The 23533-nt window shown below is 40.1% G+C and overlaps 1 long non-coding RNA gene across 1 annotated transcript in view; it reads left to right on the forward strand.

The window, feature by feature from the left end:
- LOC148594195 (uncharacterized) overlaps nucleotides 1–12233 on the forward strand; it is a 40023-nt gene extending 27790 nt beyond the window's left edge. The window contains exon 2 of the long non-coding RNA XR_015913550.1: nucleotides 12085–12233. This is a non-coding gene — a long non-coding RNA (uncharacterized LOC148594195). The remainder of the gene's footprint in view (nucleotides 1–12084) is intronic.
- Nucleotides 12234–23533: the final 11300 nt, after the last annotated feature.

Here is a 23533-nt window from a genome sequence, read left to right on the forward strand (position 1 = left end):
CCCTGCATGTGGAATATATCTTTTTTTGGTTTCTTGGGTTGCTGTCTAATTTGCATCTGGTTTAGCCATATAGCAATATACTCACTGGGCAGACTGGGGAGGGTTCCTTGAGCAAATCCGTTCTGCTCTGTGTGAAGTGCTTGGCTGGCTGATTCACTGTAAAGGGTTGTTTTACTGTGAAAGGAAAGTTTGCTTGTCCTCTCTTGCAAGGTGAAAACCTGAGTGAAGTAATAAGGGCAGCCCAGAAAACTGATCTGTACAAACAACCATAATATCAAGTGCTTCCTGCTGTGCACATTATGTGCTCTATGAAAGTATGATGAAAGGGGAGTTATTCTGTAGTGAAAAAACTGCTGATTGATTTTATTTCTCAGAGATTCCCTAGACACTTCACAATCTGCAAAGTCTTGAGCAACAATCTTAAATTCTGCACCACACAATTTTGTTCCTTTTGCACACAAATCCAGCCAAACTTAAAGGTAAGAGCTGAGAAACTCCTTCTAGGGACTATGGCACTGCTGCTGTGCAGAGCAGAAAGCAAGTGCAGAAAACCATGATTTCATACAGAGGTTCCTCTGCAAATTTGGCTTGCGCTGTCTCTGAATTTAAGGAACCCAGGATGAGGCGCCCACAGGGGGGTTAGTGAATAGGGGAATTGAGGAGACTACAACTGACTTTCTGAAAGCGGCTCAGAAATACCCTGCTTGTGGGTAGGGAGGGAGTGGACTTATTAGGTCTTTTTCCAGTTGGTGGGCAGCATTGGAAAGGAGTTTTGTTTTGGTTAGCAAGTATAGAATTCCCAGGCTTGTTCTCCAGCCCTTCAATATTCTCCTTATTGCCTGTTTTGGAGCTGCTCTTGCTCTTCCTTGCACTCCTTCCTTGCCATTTGTAATAGCAGAAGTTTCTGTATCATGGGAATGTGAGTTTTCCAGCTGATGGTTTATTTCAGTTTTGTTTACTCAGATGACTTTGAAAAACTTCCTTGGGACATCATGTCACCAGGAAGCAGCTCAGGTAGAACTTGAGCTGCAGGGAACTACTGGGTGAGGGCAAAGCTTGGTAATTTGCTCTCTAGAAAACCTGTCTGGTCTCTGGCACCTTTTCTGACATCTTAGCTGTTTGTCTGCTCAAGCTTTCAGACTCCTGGCTTCACAGGCTGCTGGAACCAGAGCTCCTGGGGCTTGCTGCTTCCGTTTTTCAGGAAATTTTAGGTTTTCAAACTTTGCTCTACATGGAATGAAAAAAATGTCTGAAATGCAGTATTTCCAGTAGATAAGAATTTCTCCCTCCCCATCCCCTTCCAGCTATAACAGAGGTGGCCTGTTTGAGAAATGGATTGCAGAACCACCACTATTTGTAGAGGACTTTGAGATAAATGTGTTTATAGATAAGCTGTGTTTAGACACGTATGGTCATTATCATCATCATGATGGAAGGAGTCGTTAAAATTACTTTTACTCTCTGCGACTATTGTTAGAAAGCAGAATGAATTTAATAAATCCATGTTTAATTACGCAAGTGTAGTTTCATGGTGATATAATCAGTCTCAGATACATACTCATGTCTGTTTAAACATAACTTTTTTATTTCATTTTCTACCTGTTGACTACTCTTGTTTTACTGATATCTTTACAATACTTGAAAATTCTTTATTATCAACTAATTATTTATGTTATCCTCTCTTTTAGTCTATTATTGGATTTCTTTTTTTTTATCCTCTCATGTTCTATATAGAAACTTTTTGACTTAAAAAAGGATGCTTTGACTGCATTTGCGGAGTGGTCAAGCCCTTTATGAAACTTTTGTTGAATTGTAGGCCTACACAAGAACAGCATATCTGATTAGTCTGTTGTTTTTCATTTGTTTTCTCAGTTAATTTAATGTGTGCGCAGAACTGTGTGTACTTTGAAGGATATACTATATTGACAGCTTGTTATTTTTCACTGTAACATAAAGGAACTGACCTTCCCCTGACTTTTTATGCCAGCACACAACATTTGTAGATGATGCATCTTAACTGGTGACATCTCATGTTTCTGATGTAGACTAAATGACCAGTCAAGATTGTGAAGTGGTCAACAACCAAGAGTCAACAGTTGAGCATTCCTGATATATATATGTATTTTTCACCTGGAAATACTATCAATCTGCCTGTGATAGTATAGCATCTCCATGGACATTTACCATGCTTACTCTCTAGTGCTCAAAGATTAATTAGCAGGGCCCCTTGTGCAGTGTCAAAAACAAACGCTCTGGTAGCAGACATTCTTTCTCCAAAAGAGAGAGTAATTTCCCAATTTAGAGATACTACCCTCTAAAATATTTTGAGGGAGGAGCACAAAGTGCTTCCCCTAACTGCTTTTGTGAATTTATTAACCCAAAACACACGATGTGCCTGTTTCTTTCCATGATTAAAGCAGGAAGTGTCCACAAGATGACTTTCTCAGCTCCAGGCAGTGTGGCGTTTCACTCCAGTATTTGCTATGGATTTTGTCCGTTCTTGCTTCGTCAGTGCCAGGACCTCCATGGACATCAGAGATGTCAATGACGACATTGGCCAGGACAGGGTTGCTGGATCGCAGAGCACAGGGTGAATAGAGATTGAATGACTAAATGGGGCAGGACAGGTGAAGCTAGAGATAATAGAGTTAATTATGCTGGGCTATAAAAGATAGTCCTGCAGTAATTTCAGGAGATGAGTACCTGTATTTTTATTTAGATAAACTGTAATTATGTAGTCTCTTAGATGTCTTGGTCATTTTGATCCATACGTAACTTGTGATGAAGATCTCCTGTTTCAAAAATCAAATGAAAGGTTAAATGAGAGAAGATGAATTAGCTGAGTTTCTTATCTATCCTATTCTCAAAGGAAGAATGAGTGACCTTGTTTTAGAGATTGTAAATGAACTGGAAAAGATGGGTAAACTTCATGCCTGTGGGGCATAATAGTCTGGTAACTAAATCATTTCTGCGCATAGGAGCAGTTCTTAGTTGGTTCCACCCTGTCTGCAGCTGATGTGTATTGTCCTGTTTAAAAAAAAATAATAATAATAATCTGGGGTGGGTATACTAGTAACCAGAACAGACACGTGCCACAGCTGTAACCATTGGTTTGTGTTGCAGGCGGAGATAATCGTTTATATATAATATGGAAACGTATAGCCAATCTGTGTATAACTTCAGTTATTTATGACAGACTCTCAGTAGCACCAATTTCTTGCTGTAGGAACTTTTTTTTTTTTTTTAAGTAAACCCACTTTTTAGTCACTCACTTTCATTTTCAGAGCTGTCGTTCTTTTGTAATTTAAGGATAGGATATCAAAGTTTCTTAATCATTGTCTATTGATGAGATAATAAGGAATTTTAATACTTTGAAATGCTTTATTTGAATCTAGTGCAGACTTGAAATCACTACTGCAGTTGATTAATAGGAGTGCTTGTGTTCCCTTCCATTAATACAGATTTTAATAGAATAAGAATTATTCTGAGGGGGGGAAAAAGTGGGGTGGTTGAAATTATCCTAGGCATTTTTATTATGTACATGCTGTGGAAAAGGATACAGGAGGTGTTTTGTGTGCCCAATCTGAAAAACTAGTGAAATAAAAATGAAACAGTCTGTTGAAGGAATCACCCTGTCATAGGGAATGGTGTCATGAGGAATCTGCGTATCTAGATATTTTCAGTGCTCTCTTTGGAAATAGGCATATTTTGGTATTCAGTGCTGAGGGCAACCTTTTTCTAATCCTGACAAGGAAGGAATCTTGAATATTTCAAACAGCTTATGTTGTCCTTTGGGCTAATCACCCAAAATGTATGCAGCATTCCAGCTAAAAGCTACATGGCCTATCTATCTAAAATGCGTGTGGCAGACAAAAGCACGAGTTTCACACGCTTTCCCTCCTGCGTTTTGCAGCAACACTGCTTCTGTTATGCTGTTTAAGGTATTTTGATCTTTCTTAAGTATGAGGAGTTGCTGGTTCCTGAACAGGGATTAGCGCCGTTTGCGCTGTCTTTCCCTTGTCATGTGCCCAGTTATCCCCAGCAGGACCGAGCAGGTAGTTCTGCCGCTTCCGTCGGGGAGGCCGGGCCTGCGTGAGAGGTGCCGGGGAGGCTCTCGTGATTTGTGTGGGAAGGAGGCCATGTACTTCTCTCTGTAGCATTGCTCTGGGCTCAGCTAAGTATCAGCAGGGTCATTCCTTAGGCCACGTGCCTGGTTCATTTCTTTTTAGCATAGCATTCAGGCATATTCTTTGCTTTCATTCATGTCATTGGTGTTAAGCATGGATCTAAATGCTTTGTGGGATTGGATCTTTCAATGTTGTCTTCACTGAAAATCTGTTTAACTATATAGCAATGTGGAGGCAGCTTTTGGGAAGGTTATGTTTTTACTGGGGAAATAAGATAATATCTAATGGATTGATTCAGAGTAAAGCTGATGTATGTACACAAAGTTCAAACACCGCAGAACTAGGTGAATTCTTGCTCTTTCTTTTGCTGCTAGTTGATTTACTTTCTTTAGAAGAGAAAAAAGAAAATCCAAAGAAGAGAGTAACAGGAAAATCCTTGAATCCTTGAAAACTTTTTGCCTAGGTTTGCTCGTGTGCTCAGGAAGGGCAGGGATGCTTTTAACAATACCTTGAAGGATGTAAAGCCAGGGAAAAGGAGCCTGACCTGAACTGATTTAAGTGCTTTGTGTCTAGGCACAGGTGTAGCTCATTTTTCAGTTCCCTCCCACTAGTTTCAGTCAATGTTTTGATGCTGGCTAAGGTAGCTGAGCCTGTAGAAATCCATACCAAAATGAATGCAAAAATGGTTTGAAAGTCACTTTTTTTAAAGAGACCCTGCTCATGTTGACAGCTTTGTACTTCCTTGCACTCTTCCCACTTCTCAGTCTTATCCCGTGGGGCAGATCAAGCATCTTTACACCAGCTGTCTCCCACACATAATGCTACATTGACCCCTAGTGTGACTGCACTGTGGAAAACACTTAGAGATTTTCTCCATGACTCAAATCCAAAAGATTCAGAGAGATTAGTAGTTAGTTTTGGAATGGAAGGTTGGATGTGGTTCCCTCTGTTGCCTGTCAATCCACCACCATCCTGCCAAGAGTATCACTAAAAGTGCAACCAGTTTCTACCAAAAATATTTTCCTCATTTTTAACTTCAAAAATTTGATCACCATTTGCTAGTTAGCTCTCAATCAATGGGTGATTCCTTCCTCCCCCACCCCAAGATCTACTACTTCTAATCGCCTTGCTTGTGTTGTTCCTAAAGGTTTACATTTGCTGGTGGTTGCGTATGTCCTACGCAGAGACTATACCAGGGCATAAGGCTCACCTCCTTTAGCTGCACCATCAATGCTTTTATAATACCCCAAATATCAGTTTATTTGTCAATTTTGGAACCAAAAGTATCTGTCCTAATTTCTCTAGGACCAGGGCTTTCTCCAAGCGTCGTTTGAGCTGGAGGAAGGTTGGTTTCTGTCAGTATCTTTGATGTAGTCTCAGCTGCCAGTTAAGATGTTTGCCAGCTCTATGAAATGAATGAAAATGTTTGAGGAAATTGGTTACGAAAGAAATCAGTGAACCCTAAAATAAATTAGTATCTTAGCTACAAATTCACATTTAATAGCTTCATTTGAAAGGCCTTTTGTGCAGTAAAAGATAAGCTTGTGGCTTTGTGTGGTGTCCTTGCTCATATAGGCCATAAATAAACTGGTTTTAACTACATGTTCATTGACTGAAAGGATATTCAGAAAAGGGTCGCAGAGCTTGGTGTAATCCTATCAACAAAACTGAAAAACATCAGGAGAGAGAGTTGTTCAGAGCTAGAAGCTACTCTATTAACATCAGATATCTAGTATGTGATGTTCTTCTGCGGTAACATTTGGAAGCCCTTAATGTTGAATGGGGCTGTGAGAGGAGTAAGGGGGTCATTGGCCTTGGAGAAGGACTTAGTTTGGCTTTATGTGCTACTTATGATTTAGTATTTAAACTGTGTAGATTCTTACTTTTCGTTGATTCTAATAGGACTGGAAGTGTGAGAAACACACAATGGTAAATGTTTTTTCCACGCTTGAAAATTTGACACCAATTTTAATGTAGCAAGTTTTAGGAGAGAGTTGTAAGTTTAAAAAATTGATACTTTGAAGATGGTTTCCACCAAATTTTATTTCATGAGGTTTCATGAAGTCAGGCTTTTTTCACCAAAAGGGAGGCTTTCTAGCGCTTTTGCTGCTGGTGGCTGGGCCGGGGCTTTGGTGGGTTAGCGCCAAGGCCTGGCTCCTCCTGCGCCTGGCTGCTGGGTCGAATCCATCTCCTTTAAAAGGGATTAGCAGTTTGTAAAAAAAAAAAAAAAAAAAAAAAAAAAAAGTTAAGCATAAGGTAGTCCATCCTTCAGTCTGTGGCAGTCACCCAGTGCTGTTTCATATACTCTTACCATAAAGAGATCTCTCTGCTGACACCTTCTCAGCTACTGACAGTCAGGAGCATAAAATGCCCTTGAGCAGCAGCATGGTACCCAGAGTGTGGTTGTTAATGACGTCCTTCAACTTCCACAGTGTTTACCTTCCTGAGGGAAGCACAGAGAGCAACTGCATCACCTGCAAATCTGCATTTTGCTGGCCTGAATAAACCATGCCCTGCAGCAGGAGGGGTCTGAAGTCATGCAGTTGTGACCAGGGGGATTTTCAAGTTCTGGGCCTGTGCAGGGATGTGTCAGTACGGCCTCTTGTTCAGAAGCTTGTGTCCTCCTTTTCCTCATTAGTTACTTGTGTTAGTTATTTTCTCTTGATCTGTCATGTGCCCTGGCTTTATGGCAGAAATTCCTGTTCTTGGTCCCTGGCCTGACCCTGCTTTCTGCAGTGTTCTCTGAGCAGACAGGAAAGGTGCATCTCACTTGAGGACAGCTGAGATGAGTTCAGGTGCCTCGTGTTCTTCATGCAAACTGTTTGCTTGTATTTTAATTTTATCTGATGTTTTGCTGACATGATTAGTTTTATTCTGAACTGTTGGATACTTCACTGCCAAACAAATCCCAACAGTCACACAGCTGAACTGGCAAGCCTGCCTTTTTCCTGCTCTGTGGTGCCTCACATGTTCAGAAGAATTACTGAGTGCATTGGCTGTATGAGGTAGAGCCTTGTTAGCTGGGTCATGCTACCATTTATGAGCATGGAGGTTATTGGGGTTGCTAGTTTGTCTTTATTTATTTCTTCTTCCAAGCATTTTTTGCTTTGACGGATTCCTTTCATGTCACTAAGGCAACTACATTTACATAGGCTCAGCAGAGCAGACTGTGACCTGCTAATTTCGGAAAGAAAATTTGATCATGTGCAAAAATATTTTTAGAAATGGGCTCTAAAATCTGTAGTGCAACAACTGAAAGAATCATAGACAAACAAAATGTTATAAAGAACTTAATTCTTAAAAGTGAGAAAGATTAAAAAAGGTGTGGTGGGCACTGCAGCATTACTTAGCTGATCTAGTAAACAGGGATATTATGTTTCATTAGAGATTTTTCTCTGTGACATTTTACCAGGCTGTCTGAATGTCTGGTACTGTAAATATATATTTTTTATTAGTCATCAGCATAATAATAGAATGCTGAACTGTAAGGAAAAATGTTTTATTTGTGGCTTCATTATGTACCATTTCCAACATTTCTGTCCAGATTTTATTCTGGACATGAGTGCTCCTTCGTTGGAGTTGGGAAGCTAGTGCAAATAGGTCTTAGAAAAAAGTTTTATCCTTGCATTTTTCCTTAGACAAGGCTAAGATCCATCTACTTTCTATTTTGTTATAATCATATTTTCTTTATGTCTCCTCTGGGGTCTGGTTTCCCCTTCATGGGTGATGGAAATGTTGTGCTGAGAGAGAACCTCTCAGCTCTTGTGCAATGAGATCCTTGGGTGCAGTATAGAAGACGTAAGACTAAATTGGGCTGTTGCTTCTGAACAAGGCTTCCTGGAAATCCCTTGCCAAGCCTTAGGTTAGCTGGTTTATTCCTTATCCTTGCATGGCAGGTGCGATATTCTCGGGATGTGCAGATAGGGCCTGCGAGCTCCTGTGCAGGTGCTGCATGGGGCTGTCAGGAGCTGGAGCGAGTCCCGGCCGGGCTTCTCTAGCGGCTGCGCAGCTGTCAGGGCTCTTTGCGCTTTCTGGCCCTGCTCCAGAGCAGGCTGAAGTGGATGGAAAGATTCAAATGGCAGCCATCCGCAGCAGGAACGCGTGGTGGCTGCACCACGAGCAGCAGGGGAAAGCTGGCCTTGAACTGGAACTCATTTTAAATGTCTTGTAAGAATAGTTTATCACTCAGCTACTTCTTAAATAATATATTTCCTATGTTGCAATGCTAGTAATACATACTTAAACCTGAAATAGCCTTGTCAGTATGCGTTACTCATTTGTATTACAGCTATTTAAATCTCAGAGGCTGTCTACTTTTCAGCAGTGCTACTATTTTATGTTTGTTTTCTGTTTTAAAAACCTTGATCTGCTTCTAGCCAATACAATTAAAGTAGTTAACTCATTTCTATTATAACTTATGGTGACTTTACCCTCCAGGTATCTTGATTTCCTCCCTTCCATGTTGTTTCCGAGGAACCATGCTTGTTAGTCTGAAACATAATATCCTAGAGCAGTTGCAAATATCTCTTCCCTGAATACATGCACAGACCAAGCCTGAAACACCTATGCTTACACGTAGCTATAAATGTTCAAATGACCTATGCGTTTGTACATCTGAGAGTTTTTGAATGGAAAAAACATATTGAACTACTTCAGAAGAGAACGCTGTATTCTAGAATGTTATATGCAGCCTTTAGGCTTGTATACGTGAATGTTACGTACGTGGCTGTTTGCTATTTAAGTAGCCTTGGAGTGTCTTATGTCCACTACTTCCCCTAAATAAAATACTTAGGACATGTAACACCTGGTTTGGAGCCAGCTGGCTTTGGTTTGCTTCCTCTCCAAATGCTTTCATTCACAAGCGAGCAAAATGACCGTTCATAAACTACAGCGCAAATGCACTATTTTATGTAAAACTTGGGCATATTTTTATTTTTTACTAAACCACAGTGAGAGTTCAGTCCAATTCCCAATACCGTCAATGCGAAGACGGCTTTTGACATAAGTGAGAGCTCAACTGGAATCTCCCTCTGTAGAGACAGCAGTGTCACGGGGAGTCCCGCTTGGTTTTGTCCAGCGCTCTGGACAAAGCACCCCCTGGGAAGGTGCCCTTGCCCCAGCGCCTGGGCACATCCCACAGGGTGGGCTTCAGGGCTGCGGCCTCCGAGGAATCCAAACCCTCAATAAAATAGTTCGTCTCCCATGACCTTGTCTTGGGGGGATAGCAGGATTCACAGAATTATGGGAGCTGAAAGCTCAGGGAAAATACTTGAACCGAAGAATAACCTGAAGAAGGGAGATATTGGAAGCTAAAATCTTTGAGGAATTAATGCTGAGTCGAATAAGCATCTGAGAAGGCACAGTCTGATTTGCTCACAGCATAAAGCTCTCTGCTGAGAGTACAATATGGCTAAGTGACAGGAACAGAGGTATCCACCAGCTAGAAAAGAGCCCATCCTTTCACTGTAGGGTATGTGTATATAGTCATATGCAAAATGGTCCCTGGTGTGGTTCACTCATTGGTCCTCTCAGAAGCAGATTATAAAATTCTGATTCTGCCTGTGGTCAGAATTGATGTCTTAGCAGAGTGTCTGCTAGGTCAGTTTTTAAGTACTGAGCCCTTGCCTATGTACAGAAGTGCCCTTTGATATTGCAAATGCAAATGGATACTGTTCATTCCAGTCTGAGCAGAGAGCTTGGAGCTGTTCTTACTGCCTGCCATATATTTTCTCGATGCAATTTTTGTGCTCGTTGTCTTTTTTACCTTCATTTACCTTGTGTTTTTTTTTTTTAACCTTTGTTGCATTAAACCCACTTTTATTTCCTGCTGTGTAGGGTCAGAAGCCCCTGCGTTGCATTTCATGGCATGGTGACTTTCCTACTGTGTTGCTCTCACTATTCTGATCAAGTATTGTGATATTAGGTCCCTACCATAGGATGTTAATAAGTAGTCCAAAAGCCCCATGTCTGAAAGGGTTTCTTCAGAACAAACTTGCATCCAAAACCTTGTCAAATTTCTGATTGCCTTTTTTTTTTTTTATTTCACTCATTGCCTCTTAGAATTACTTGAAGGTTGCTACAACTGACACCAAAGGATAATAATCCCTCAGGCTAGGGAAGCATGGGAGGTTGGATTTAAGGCTTTTGGTTAATGTCTGTTCATCTGTTCACACTGCCTTAAAAACAGAGGTGTGTTAAATTTGCAAATGAGCACAAACATCAGTTTTTTAAAAGAACAGATTATTTATCTTTTCTTAAATGATATTAGATGAATTTTCTATAACCCACTGTAAAAATTACCCAATTTGAGAGCGCTAACGTAAAGAATAGGCTCAAACTTGCATAAGAAACTTGCAGGAGTTAACTTTCATTTTTCATGTTTCTCATCTGACAGATGTCATGAAAGGCTTTAAAAATATGTTCTGTGAATGCTTTTAGTGAGGAAATGTTCAATTCTAGCCCAGGCTTGTTTCAGCACTTAGTATGATCACCTTGAGATGGAGATCTTACATCACTCTTTCATTCAGCATTTCAAAACCTCAGGTCTGCACCAGAGCACAGCTAGCAGTGAGAGACGGTTTCCTCAGGGAGGGATGTTCTTCCTGAGTGGCTAAATTGAACTTTCTTTCCAGGACTGTTATGGAGTTGCCAGCAGTTCTGTATTTCAAGTCTGTTGAGGGTGGGAGGGAGGAGGTGAAACTCTCTAAACTCATGTGTTTGACTTCCATCTAGTGTTGTGGTAGGTATTTTATTTGGAATTAAGTTACTGACTTAGAGACTTCAGATTTACATGAATATTATAATTACCCTGAAATAACTAGTACCAGTATAGTATATTGAGAATTAAATTTAAATCAGTATCTACTGATGCTTAAAAATGCAATAAACAGTGCCTCCCTTCAGCCTAAGCTGTGCCCTGGAGAGATGCTGCTTCTTGGTATCCTTCCTTGTTCATTGGTCGTTTTGTGCAGGTCCTGCCCTGTGGAATTGGGCACGTATCTACCTATGTACCACCTATCTCCTGCCATGGTGGGAGATGCCCGTGGGGTCAAGGACACCCAGTGGGTGTGTTTGGGTGCGTAGGCGAGGAATTAAGAGCAGACCACTGTCTCTGGAGCTAGAGCACTTGAGTATGGCAAGCTTTTATTTTTTATGGAAGTAGTCAATAGAAGAAAAAGTATGCGTGCTGTATTATTTCTTTACCAGCCAAAATCTAGCATCAGTTGCCCTAAATGTAACAGATGAAACTTTGAGGCTTGCATGGATAGGACTGTACAGACTATGCTATGTAAAGTGATTTTTTTTTTTTAGTTGAAATTCTCAGCTGAACAGTTTTTAAACATGTCTGTATGATAAGTTTTCAGAAATACAGATTTTAATGTCCCTTTGAACATTTCTTACTGTCTTTACATGTCTGCTTCTAATTTAAAAAGCCACATTCTCTAGTCATGTCGTTGCTCTGATTTCAGTTGCTCAGGGACTATAGCTTGTTTGTGGTGGAAATGGGCAAAAATCCCAAAGTGAATGTGTCTTGTTTTTCTTATGGTGGTGAGGTATTTGGGCAAGCAGGCTAGCCAAGACACAAATTCTAATTATTGGTAATAATCAATATTGATAATGATTCAATGTCTAAGAACCTAATCTAGTTTTGTGAACTTTGGTAACCCTAAAAAACAGTCAGCATCTTGCAGAATAGTGCCAACATCTGTAGATTCACCTGTCCTCTACGTATTTATAAACCATTTTTTTAATGATCGGTGATTCTGAAATAAGCTAGTTATAGAGAAGCATCATTTAAGCAAATTTTGCAATTTATTTTCATACAAACTCTTGTGATAAATGTAATGAAATGAGAGCATTTAAAATAAGTAAAATCTTCAACTGACTAGTTCCCTCTCTCTTCTCTTTATTTTTATTTTTTTTATTTTTATTTTTATTTTTTTCCTTTTTTAAACAGGGTGGAAAGAAGTCCTACAGTGGGCCTTGTGGAGGCCGGGATTGCAGTGCTGGATGCAAATGTCTTCCAGAGAAGGGGGCACGGGTAAGTTGACTTTCATTAATACAAGCAGTCCTTATGTATCTTTTCAATCTTTTTTTTTTTTTTCTCTTTTTTAAAAAAGAAAGAAAGAAAAGTGAGTGAGTATATGCAAATATCAATCTAATCATCGCATGAAGCAAGAGAAGTGATGAGGACCAGCTGCACCGCAAATATCCCTGGCCAGGATCTCAAAAGCTGTTCTGAAGGTTTACAAATGGCTATCTTTGCAACAAGATGGTAATGGAATCACATTTCTTTATGTGATCTAAGCCCTGGTTCAAAATCAGATTTTTTTAAGTAGCTGATGACAATTAAAAAGAAAAACCAAAGTTGTGTGGGCTTACAGGTTTCCCAATCCATACCGTAATAACTTCTTTTTTTGTGAAAGTGTTTTTGACTTTAGTATTTGTTTTTGAAGAAACAATGATGTTGAATATAACTAAGCATTTCCCTTCGAGAAAGGCTTTCGTTTAGCTGAAGTCCCTCTCTCTGAAGTCTGGGCTTGAAGGGATTTTCAGTTTTAAGAATAAATTCTATAAAACTGCCCAATTTCTGTAAATGATGTCTAATTTCTTTAAATGATGTGAAAGGACTGTGAACTTGATCTGAATACACCAGAATACTTCCTATCTTGAAATTTTGCAGATCTGTTGACCTCAGCTTAATACAGATGTCCTCATAAATATTTTATCATGTATCAAAATGAATCTGATAGATTTTGATGAAGGAGATGGAGAGGAAAAAGCTGCATTATAGGTATTTGAAAAATTACTTTGGAAGGTCTTACAACACCTCAAATTAATACTAGTTGTCTTTGTTAATGATAATAAAGCAATTACTCAAGCTGAAATCACATTAACAGGCATTCAATTTGTGATGCAGAAAAAATATCATTGAGGAAATGATTGAGAAAGGAGAAATTACATTTTACTTGAACATTATTAATCCCGTTTTTTCCAGGTATAGTTCAGCGATACAGTGTGGCTATATTCAAAACATCACTCAAATGATCATGGCCAATTTTATTTCTAGGATTCAGTACAGGAAAATGCTGCTATTTAAAAATGGCCTTAAGCATGTATTTAAATGCTTTCCTAATTGCAGGCAGACTTGAACGTGAATTCTTAATTGATAACTGATGATGCGTTTTCTCTGGAAGTATACAGATTCTTTTAAACTGTGTGGCACGGTGAAAACATGTCTGAACAGATGAGTGGAGAACTTTTGAAAGTGAATTCTCAACATAAGCTAAAATGTGAGATAAACCCAATTGCTCAACACCTTACGCGATCAGATACGGTGAGGCGCAGCCTTGGACTGGAATATCCTGTAAATGCTTTGACCTTTGGCTAGCAGCGAGCATCATCCTTCTGTCTCTTTACATTCCCAGGGTTCGACTTGATTGTTTGAACTGGCCGCAACACTGTTGACCTTGCGGTTTGAGCTCTTGGCATCTCTTTTGTTAAGATGTCACAAAGATTTTAGGCTGTTTTCATTGCTGACCTGAGAACTCATTTGGCTTTTAGCTTGTTTCTTATGTGACCTGTATCGATAGGCATTTTCAGTACTTTAAACGTGTGTTTCATCCTACTGTGACCTGTCCATGGAGGAAACTGCCTGCTAGCAGTGGTAATCAGACCTCTTTACATCACCGCTTCTATCAAGCCATACTGAGTCCTGCTGACATCTTCTTGGACATCTGCATACAGCTCCTGGAGTTCTGCCACAGCAGAGGATGGGGAGGTGACTGGCAGAACTGGGCAAGAGGATGGTGTGATTATCTGTCCTACAGCACAGCTTGTTTCTTGTGGGAGACTGTTTAGCCTGAGGGTAATTCCTTGGCTTCCTGCCTAGGTTTTTCTCCATTGCTGCTTCAAGTTCAGAACAGGCAAATGGCAGATGAGACTGCCAACGTCCTGGATTCCTGTTTGATCAAAAAAAGTTTTGAGTCCAGAGCCGTTGCTTTTGCACAATTAACCAGTTCAGAATAAATGTTAAGTTTTCTTTCAAAAAAAAAAAAAAAAAAAAAAACAATGGGCTCAGTGAAAATAGTATAGGCAGTGTCCTCAAATGTCGTCTTCCTTGGCTGCACTGCGGATCAAAATCAAGTTGTGATGAGTTTATATCTGGCTAGATACAAATGTTAAAGTCCCATGCAAGAGCCAATTTCACTTCTGTCATTTGTCCCAGTGGCTTCCACTGACTCTGGAAAACCATAATGCTACCTGATACCGATTTTAAGTAGTTCAAGGAAGTAAAAAAATAATTGTGGATGCATCCTTCAACTTAGTGATTCGGGATCAGTCATGGTACTTAAGGATAAGTTAATGAAAAACCTGCCCCTAAGGAACTGAATAGTAAAAGTCCTACTCCAGGTTGCAGCCTTTCACCCCTTTTTTTTTTCTGATGCACGTTTATTGGTATCAGCCCAGTGATGTGCAAAACCTCAATTCTTGGTGCAGTGGTGTTATCCTCACACTTTCTGCAAGTTCTCTCACAGGTCAAATGAGAAGATTAAAGTGAGTTTGTGGCCCTTAGTCTTTATCCTCTTAAAGGTAAGATCTAGTTTTAAATCCCCTTAGTGTGTGCACTGGAAGTGAGGAGAGAGAAGCTAGCTAACATGTCACATGACAAGAGTAAATGTTATACCAGCTGAAGCCCCCGAACTGATTTGTCTGGTTATAAGGCTAGGAATTTTGGATAGGCTTGTTGCAGTTCTCCTACGCTGCATTGTCAGAATCTTTGCCAACTTTGATATAAAATCTAACATAATGCTATGGAAGGAAAATACCAGTTAGCATCCGTCATTTTTCCTTTCTTCCTTAATACACAGAGAATGTGAAAGCCTCCGCTACAGCTGGATTATCCAGATCCAGTGCAAAGCTTCTGAATCTGTCTTTAGTCCCACTCTTTCTGCTACCTGAGATGAGCTACTGAACTAGAACAACAATGCAGTTTAAAAAGGAAGTGAAAGTGAAGATCCCCGAATGTACCCTGGTACACTCCCCTTCTGGGGAAGGCAGGCAGTCTGAACACAATTCGTATTAGTTAAACCCATTTCTGCATGTGTTTTTACAGGCATTTCTCCTGTTTTACAACATCTGGTGGGTTGAAAAAGCAATTATGTTAAAATATAATGCAAGAGAAGGAAGTTGGGAAAAGCGGTTGTATTAAATTATAACGTAAGCAAGGAAATGAACATCAATCTGATGCTAGCCTCTATCTAATGGAAGGCTGGATGTCTAACATATTCCCAGTTATTTAGGTGGGTGACTTATAGGCAGAACATTTTTGGAGTTGTCAGAAGACAATACTGTGTCTTAAAAAAACATTTTCCCTCACCTTTCTCACTCTGATCCACAATTTATGGACAGGTATAATATCTTTTGCAATTTGCTTGGCTGTGTTGCTAGGAAATGCACTATGGATAGGTCAACAGTAACCATGAGGACATTTTTCCCTGCTTATAATGTTTCGAGAAGCACTAAATAGCAGGAGGCCTGCAGCATTTCATGCCTACAGCTCATTTTGCATCAGCTTATGGTAGTGCTGGCTTTCTTGTTTTCATGTGCTGTCATCTAATTTCAAACACTTAAAAAGGTAAACTAGCGGCCACAGTGTCCATTGCCTTGTACCTTCTTCTAATACTTATTCACTTATCTTAGAAGTTATAACAATATTAAGATTTGTTTTAAACTTTACTTATCGTGTGCTGGAGCTCTCTAGCTGAGCTTGTGTCTCAGTCATCAACTTCCCTCCCTGCCTTCTTTTTCGAGGAGAAGAAGAAACCCTCTTGGATACTTGTTTACAAAATTCTCCAGATTAACCCACAGAGACTGTGTCCCAGGCACAGCCTCTTACGGTTTAGGATTGCTGGGAGAGCTTGGTGTTACGGATTGTATTTCATTTTTCCTATGATATTTGGTCATGTCAGTTTATGTATCTCATATGAATCACGTGCTCTCTAAAGCCCTTAAAGTAGATCAAATTATTTTAACAGGTTTGAATTTAAAGTTACTTACCTGGGGATATGAACTTCTAAGTGTGAGAACTGTTAATGATTTATAGAACTTCTTCCCTGACTCAGGGAAAAAAAGCACACAGAAGGTAATTCTTCCTCAGCAACTGGTTTGTTTAAAAGGAGTGTGTCTGTACAATGAGGCACTTGTTACCGAGGCTGTAAGGCTATGTATCTATATGTAAATCTATACTAAATCTAGATGCGTTCTTTGAAGCGAAGGTCCCCTGAAGTACATTAGGTGTGCCATGGAGCTTGTTTCCTGACCTAGTCTCATCAAAAGGAAATCCAGGTCATATGCTCCAAGACTCCTCTGCAGTGTGAAGCAAAGCACAGTAGGTAAGAAGGACTGAGATTGAGAGATTTGCCTAAAACATGCACTCCTGGTCTGAGTTCAAGGCTCGCGTACATTCACCCAGCTGTGAGATTGCACAAGTTTTCTCTGAAGTTAACAATAATAGTATATATAGTAAAAGTTATCTGTGAGTAATCAGGGAATTTTTAGTGGAATCACTGCAGGTCAAAGAGATATAAAAGCTAAACAGGTCCCCAGCATCCCTGCAGCGAGCAGCATAACCTGATGTCGTGCTTTGGATGATTTAATCTATTTCTTATCTAGCATGAACTGATGTCGTACTGGCAAGAGATCTGGGATTAATGTTTGTCTGGAATTAATCCCCTCAACTTAATACAGGGTGCTCAAAGTGCCTCCTTCATAATAATTAGTTGAAGATTGGTTGACATTTGTTATAAAATTGTAATAATTACAAGCTGGATTTTAAGAGTGTTTGCTGAATTCTGTTTTGGCTCATTAAACACTGGAGCAGTTTAGGGATTTCCTGATGAACCACAATTTGTTTGGAAGCATATACTCCTCCAAAGTTTTTTTTGTTTTTTCTGAGAGAAGTGTTTTGCACAAATGCATTTGCTGGTGATAGGGTTTTGTTAAGCCAGCTTCTCTTGGTTTCTGGGTCTCAGTGTAGTCCCTAGTAACCCGCATGGCTGGCAGTGTAGGGGGACTATCGTGATTTGAACGATGGTTTATGATACCAGTGGGCTCCAAGTTGACTTGCCATAGAATTTCTTTCAGACTAGCAAGATATGTCCAGATATCTTGGTGTGCTAGCTGTAGAGAATCAGCTTGGTAAAAATACTGGATTTATTATATAGTTACTTTTTAAATTATGTTTTCATGCCAAACATAAGGAGGGATTGTTGCATTATTGTGGAATTCCTTGATGTGTCCTGTCTATTTAACAGGGATGATGATTGTCAGTTTTTGTAACATGCTTGGACTTGGCCTGGTGCGCTATAGCAGGTACCACTGCACTCATATGCAGGAACAGGGAGTCAGGCTGGTTAGTGTGACTCAGAAAAGGAGGTTAGAATTTTTGAGAATTAAATGCTACTAGTTCTAGAATGAGCTGTTCTTCGTCATCCAGGTTAGAACAGTTTGCAAAGCCATCCCTCCTGGCTTCTCTCTGTGTTACCCACACTCAGGGACTTCTTTCCAGAATATTTCCTCTTAGAATAAGTAGAGATTATCATTTTTGTTCCTGTTGCAAAAGAATGCAGAGGGCTGGGCCAGACCTGTATGTTTTGCCATAATCTTTGATTTCACCTCTAGGCTTCTGCAACTGTAATTGTAGGTTTTAATTTGCATTTCCATGGTAGGCCATCTCCAGTCCAGCTATCCCACACCTCTCTGAAATGCCTGTTATTAAAGTCCTTTTGCCAGACCGCAGGGGCTCAGACATAGTAGACATACCTAGGCCTCAGTATCTTTCCCTCATTTGGCTTTCACAATCTCCTCTTTCTGTTTACTCACTGACTATCTCAGTTTACTGTGTTCTGCTTTTCTCATCTTCTGCTATCAGCTGTGCATCCCACTATCTCTACTTTTTTCTTGTGAATGTCTCATTATCAACTTAAATGTAATAGTGCCAGAAGTCAGTGTTGTGTGTTTTAACCGAGTCTTTTTCCTCCTCTCTGCCTTTGCCAATGCCAATACCTTTTCAGTTGTTCATCTAGCTTAGGTAAAATCTTTTGACTTGTCTTTTTCTAACCAGGTCATAACTAATTTCTGTCTTTCTCTACAGCATCTCCCGCTCCTTTTCCCTTCTGTCTGCATATCAAGAATTCCTGTCATCTTCTGGTTACAGCCTCCTTCTCCTTTCTGACTGCTGACTGGAAATACTATTTGTAAAGTAATAGCCTTGCCTGCTGTTCACTGTGTTTCATCTGCTTGTGTCATTTTATTGTCTTGTATTCATATCCGAAGAAAGACACCAGACCTGTGCATGTGTCTACTTCATGTAAGAGACTTCATCAACTTGTCCAGTTTCTCTCTTAACTTCCTTCTTTGTGCTGTGTCAACCAGCTGATTTTGTGGTACCTTAGGTTGAACTCTAAGGTGGACTCACTGCATCATAACTGAATTTGGACAACAGCTGGGGAAGTGAGGTGCAACCTACCGAGGCCTCTGAACACTACGTCATCCAGCAAATAGATCCTTCTCTACCAAATATGAATGTAGGACCTATAAATTGTTTTAAATTGTCTTTATGTATTACAGTTTTGACAATATTGCAGTGCTTTCCCCATTAGTAAGTACAGGTGGTGGATTATATGTAAATGATGTCCAGTTCTTGTTCAAATTCCCTTCTGGTTAAACAAATAAAACACTATCATTAGCTTTGGGAAGAGGATTATCTATGAAGTTAAAAAACGTTGACCATCTGTTCACTGTTGCTAACAAATTTTGGCAATAGTTTGAGAGAAAATGAGGTAACAGTTAAGTCAAACAACTTACATGCCAGCTGCTTTTTTAACAACTGCCAAGAACTAATTTTTTTTTGAAGTAATAGAACTAACTTTGCCAAATGCGGCATTAAGCAATTATTGTCCTCCTGACCCAACCGAAATACACTGAGCCTGGGCCCCTAATGAGAACCACACATTAAACTAACTAAACATAAATAAAACAAGTCTCACTGTATCTGAAAGTGTCCCTTACATAAGGATACCTTATGGGTATCAAGACCGAACCTGTTTGTATATAAAGCCTGACATCGTCTGCTATACTGCTGAGTCTGCCTGTGCAGATGTCTTGAGAGGACAAGCTGTCACGTTGTCTTGCTCCAAGTTCTTGGCATTCAGCAGCTGTGGCGAGCTGCGTTTGCACAGGCGAACCAGGGGCTCTTTGGTAACAGTTTCCATCATTTGTTTTGCAGTTCAGCCAAAAGGATACGCATGCTAAATGAGGCTAAATAGATGCCGTGAAACATGCCCCATTAAGAAGATTTGCACATTGGAAACTAAGCAGAAACCAGAGCATTGCTGTGTAACAAGGGTGCTGAGGTGACTCTCTGACCTGAAGCTGTTTCGTAGCCTGTCTGCTGGGGCAGCATATCTTGTAAGTGCAGTTGGGGGCCTGTGTTTACTTTTTAAATCAGACAGAACATGGGTCCTCACACTGTGCTCCATAGAGCACTTCCAGATGGTTTAGAAAAGATCAGCAAAAAATCATCTGTTACTGTTCAAGGAATTAGGCTTCATACATGAGTTGTAACCCAGGCCAGGTTATTTTAAGTCTTTCCAATATTTTTGAGACAAATGGAGCATTTAAAAAGTTTCCTTGCTGCATCCGACAAGGATGTGAGATGTCTTAGATGTAGAACTGTTTCGAACTAACTAGCTAAAAGTCCTTAGCAGAACCAGGGTGTTGCACCTTTTATCTTCCTCAGCTGAAGATACTGTAAACTGATTCTCCCTGTCCTAATGCTGGCACTTTGAGCTGAGGGTGCAGGCAAGAATAGACAGTTTATTACTTCCTGCTTATATAGGCAGTCATAGTTATCACCAGGAATCTGGCTGGGTGAACTCCTGTTCCCCTTGAAGTCAATGCCATGACTCCCACTGATTTCATTTTATGCATGTAGACAGATGGGAAGACAGAACCAGACAGGTTTCTTCCTTGTCTTTTTGGAGCCTTGCCACAGCTGGCCTTCTCTTCTAGCTTCGTATTTGTGGTGCTTCCCTCAAGAGCAAAGATGACCGCAGCTACTGTTCTGCAGATTTACTCTAGATCGACAAACCAGAGAATTCAGCAACAGTTTCCTAATAAGCCCTCTTGCTTCCTAAATGGAACAGACTAAGAAATCCACATATCTTTTTTTTTTTTCTTTACAATGAATATTGTTATATCTTTCTTGGCTGTAGGGTGAAATGCTTGAAGAATTTATTATGTTTTACTTGCTGTTTAATTAGAATGGGACTAACATTGGCCTTTACCTTGTTTCTTCACTTGTTGACGGTAGGTTAAGAGCTATAAATGTCCCTTAAATTGTTTTCTAACAGCTGCTTCACCTAGAAGTTAGAAAGATGAACAATAATTCCTGTAAGAAGAGGAACTCCTTAGTCCTGCCCAAGAAAAAAGTGAATGTTAGCGTGACTCATTAGAATTTGCGAGTGTCTAGTTGGGCTTTTGCCTGTTTTGATTAATGCAACATCTTGATTGAAAAAGAGATGATTAAAGCCCACTTAACCTCTGAGAAGTGGTACAAGACTTTGTCTTTCCTCTCCAAGCAGTTAACAGAGGAGAAGGACTGACGCATCTAATGTACTGAAACTGGCCTAATTGGCATTTTCTTTCATTACATTCATTAATGAAGTTTGCCACCTAGGTTGTGTTTCAGCAATAGTTTTCTCCAGGTTGAGTTCCTTAAGACCCTTGCTACTTGCCTTCTCTCATCCCATCGAAAAACTCACCCATTTTTGAATTATATGTGGTGGTTTGGAGATAATCCTGCTACTAATTAGTTGTCATTTACAGATTCTTACACTGAGAAGATGGGCCCTTTGTGGAAACAAATCATTTTAAAGAGTTTCTACTGAAGGTAAATTAAAGGTATGACAGATCTCTCATGTGATCCCATGGATAAGATGGCCTCGCAGAGACAGGACGATCATGGAACCAGAGTATGAGCAAGGCCCAGTCCTCAGAGATTAGGCCAAGAGTCAGGTTAGGAGCCAATTCCCGAGCCAGGAAGAGAGCCGACAGGAGGGATTACTACAAAGCAAACATAATTAGGCAATGGATAGGCAGGAAGTAGGCCAGCCCGGAGCCTGCAGCCAGAGGGAGCAGACAATGAGCATGGTTAGCCAGGCAAAACGCTGTTTGTAGTGGTAAAAGGCTATCGTGCCAATTGATTGGAATCAAAGCCATATGCTTTGGTCCCCCAGGCTAGCTGTCAATCCCCATTTTCTGGGAAAAACGAACCGCATTTTTGGTGTGAATCACAATCAGATTATGGAAGATGGAAAAGCACCGTCATGTATCTCAGCTTTTTGTGATGACTTAGGTTGAAAATCAATTTAGAGAAACTTTTCCAAACTTCAAAGAAAAAATAATGTGTATCTATGTAAACAAAAAAAAGGGGGCGGGGGAAAAAGAGGGTGGTAAGACCTGTAGAACGATTGTGGGATGATGGTTCTTTTTGGCTCTTGCATATAATGCAACTTTTGCTTTTAATTGGAATATCCAGACATTCTCTGAGCTATTTAAGAAGAAAAAAAGAAAATCTGAATCATACCCCCAAAATCTGTTTTATTGGTGCAAAAAGTTGTCATTGCTTCATTGTTTTCGTTCGGTCCCTCTGTGTGATCAAATCCCTGCAGTAAATCAAAACAAAAGATGACTCCCTCGAAGGGCTAATTCTTCTGTGAGTAGCTGGGAATTACACTAGGGTCATGGGAAGATGAGAGGGAACAATTTTCTAAGCGTCCAAGAGCTGAAAAACATCGGTAAATTTGGGAAATGAATAGGAAGACCTTATTAGGCCTATTAGAAAGACTGCAGGACTGTATCGTAGACCATAGCTTGCTCAGTATTGATAAGCAAGCAGAAAGAGGAGGGGGGATCTCTGTGGGTATCAAGAGCAAACATACTTGGTGTGGTGTTGAGGAAGAAATCAGAGCAGACATGCTAAATACTTGATGATGATGAATTTGAAATAAAGAAGTTCTCATGATAAACATCTCTTATAGGAGAAAGAAAAGGGAATGTTGTCTTCATTTTGGGCAAATAGTGCAGAATCCAAATAATAGAGCACAGTGGGAGTAAGATTTAAATTCCTGTGAATGAACAATATTCAGGACACAGAATGGTCTGGCTGAGAATCTGTGAATAAGTTTAAATTGTACAAGAAGAGGTACCAAAGTATGGTGTGCATAGCCGTTAAGGAAAATGAGAGCACACTGAGGTAGGGGTGATGCTTTGTGAGCTTGCGTGTGACAATGAGTGCAGCATCCCAGATGGAAAAAATGGGAGTGTCTGAAGTATCCTGTCTTTTTAAAAGACTTTCATCCTGCTTAAATGTGAAAGAGAGATGCCTGTTTAGCAAACTCAAGATGAGTATCAACTGTTTTCTCAACTTAATTCTGCCAAATAAGAGGTAAGCTTGGATGTTTGCTGGCCTTCTTTCATGCTGTTCATCAGGGAAACTTTAGCTGCGCCTCTCTAGTAAGTCACTAACCACAGACCTTTTAGATAGCTGTGAGAACATCCTTGTTCTAATGTTGTCCTCCTTTTATGGGTGGCAAACTTCATACTGTTCAGGCTTCTGTGTAATTGTCAGCACAAAGCTTAGAGGTCACAAGAAACCGATACCTGGGTTGTATCAGGCATCTCATCCAGTTACTTGATTTGGGGGGGGAAAAAAAAAAAAAAAAAGTCTGAAAGGCAGCTTGGATTCAAATGGCCCTGCTAATGACGAGTGAGTTTGGGAAGACTCTTTTGGTCTTTTCTTTTTCTAACAAGAGCAGACTGCTGCCAAAGCTAATAAACAAAGAGGCAAAGTAATTTTAAAATGCCTGGTTTTAATCCATAATAAATAAAGTAGAGACAATAAGCAACTTTGAAGGACTGTTTAAAAAAAATCTCTGGTTGTCTTTTAAAGTTTCTTGTAATTGTTTTAAATGATCAAAGAAGCATCTCTAAGAAAATGACTCAACATGCGCAGAATCCTCAATATACAGTAAAAGAAGAATATTTTAGTTTCTAGGGCTAAGGCTGATACAAATCTGTGCTTATTTTTTTCATTCTAAGTGGTCTAAAACTGTTTTCTTTTGCAGTGAATGTCTCAGATTTGTGTTCACATCCTCACCTAACGTCATGCTAGATTATTGGAGCAGAACCTGTTCTGCTCTGTAACTGAGCTCTGCCCTTTCCTCCTCCTCCTGGAGCCAGGGTATGGGCCGTGGCCAGGCTGCTTCAACATTGAATGGCTTCTGCTCACACCTCTCTGACCAGGTCAGCAACATCTGCCTGCCTGTGTGTCTGTGGGCTTC

This window comes from Tinamus guttatus, unplaced genomic scaffold, assembly GCF_059628265.1.
Source record: "Tinamus guttatus ecotype Peru unplaced genomic scaffold, ASM5962826v1 Tinamus_guttatus_pri_ptg000287l, whole genome shotgun sequence".
NCBI classification, from domain to species: domain Eukaryota; kingdom Metazoa; phylum Chordata; class Aves; order Tinamiformes; family Tinamidae; genus Tinamus; species Tinamus guttatus.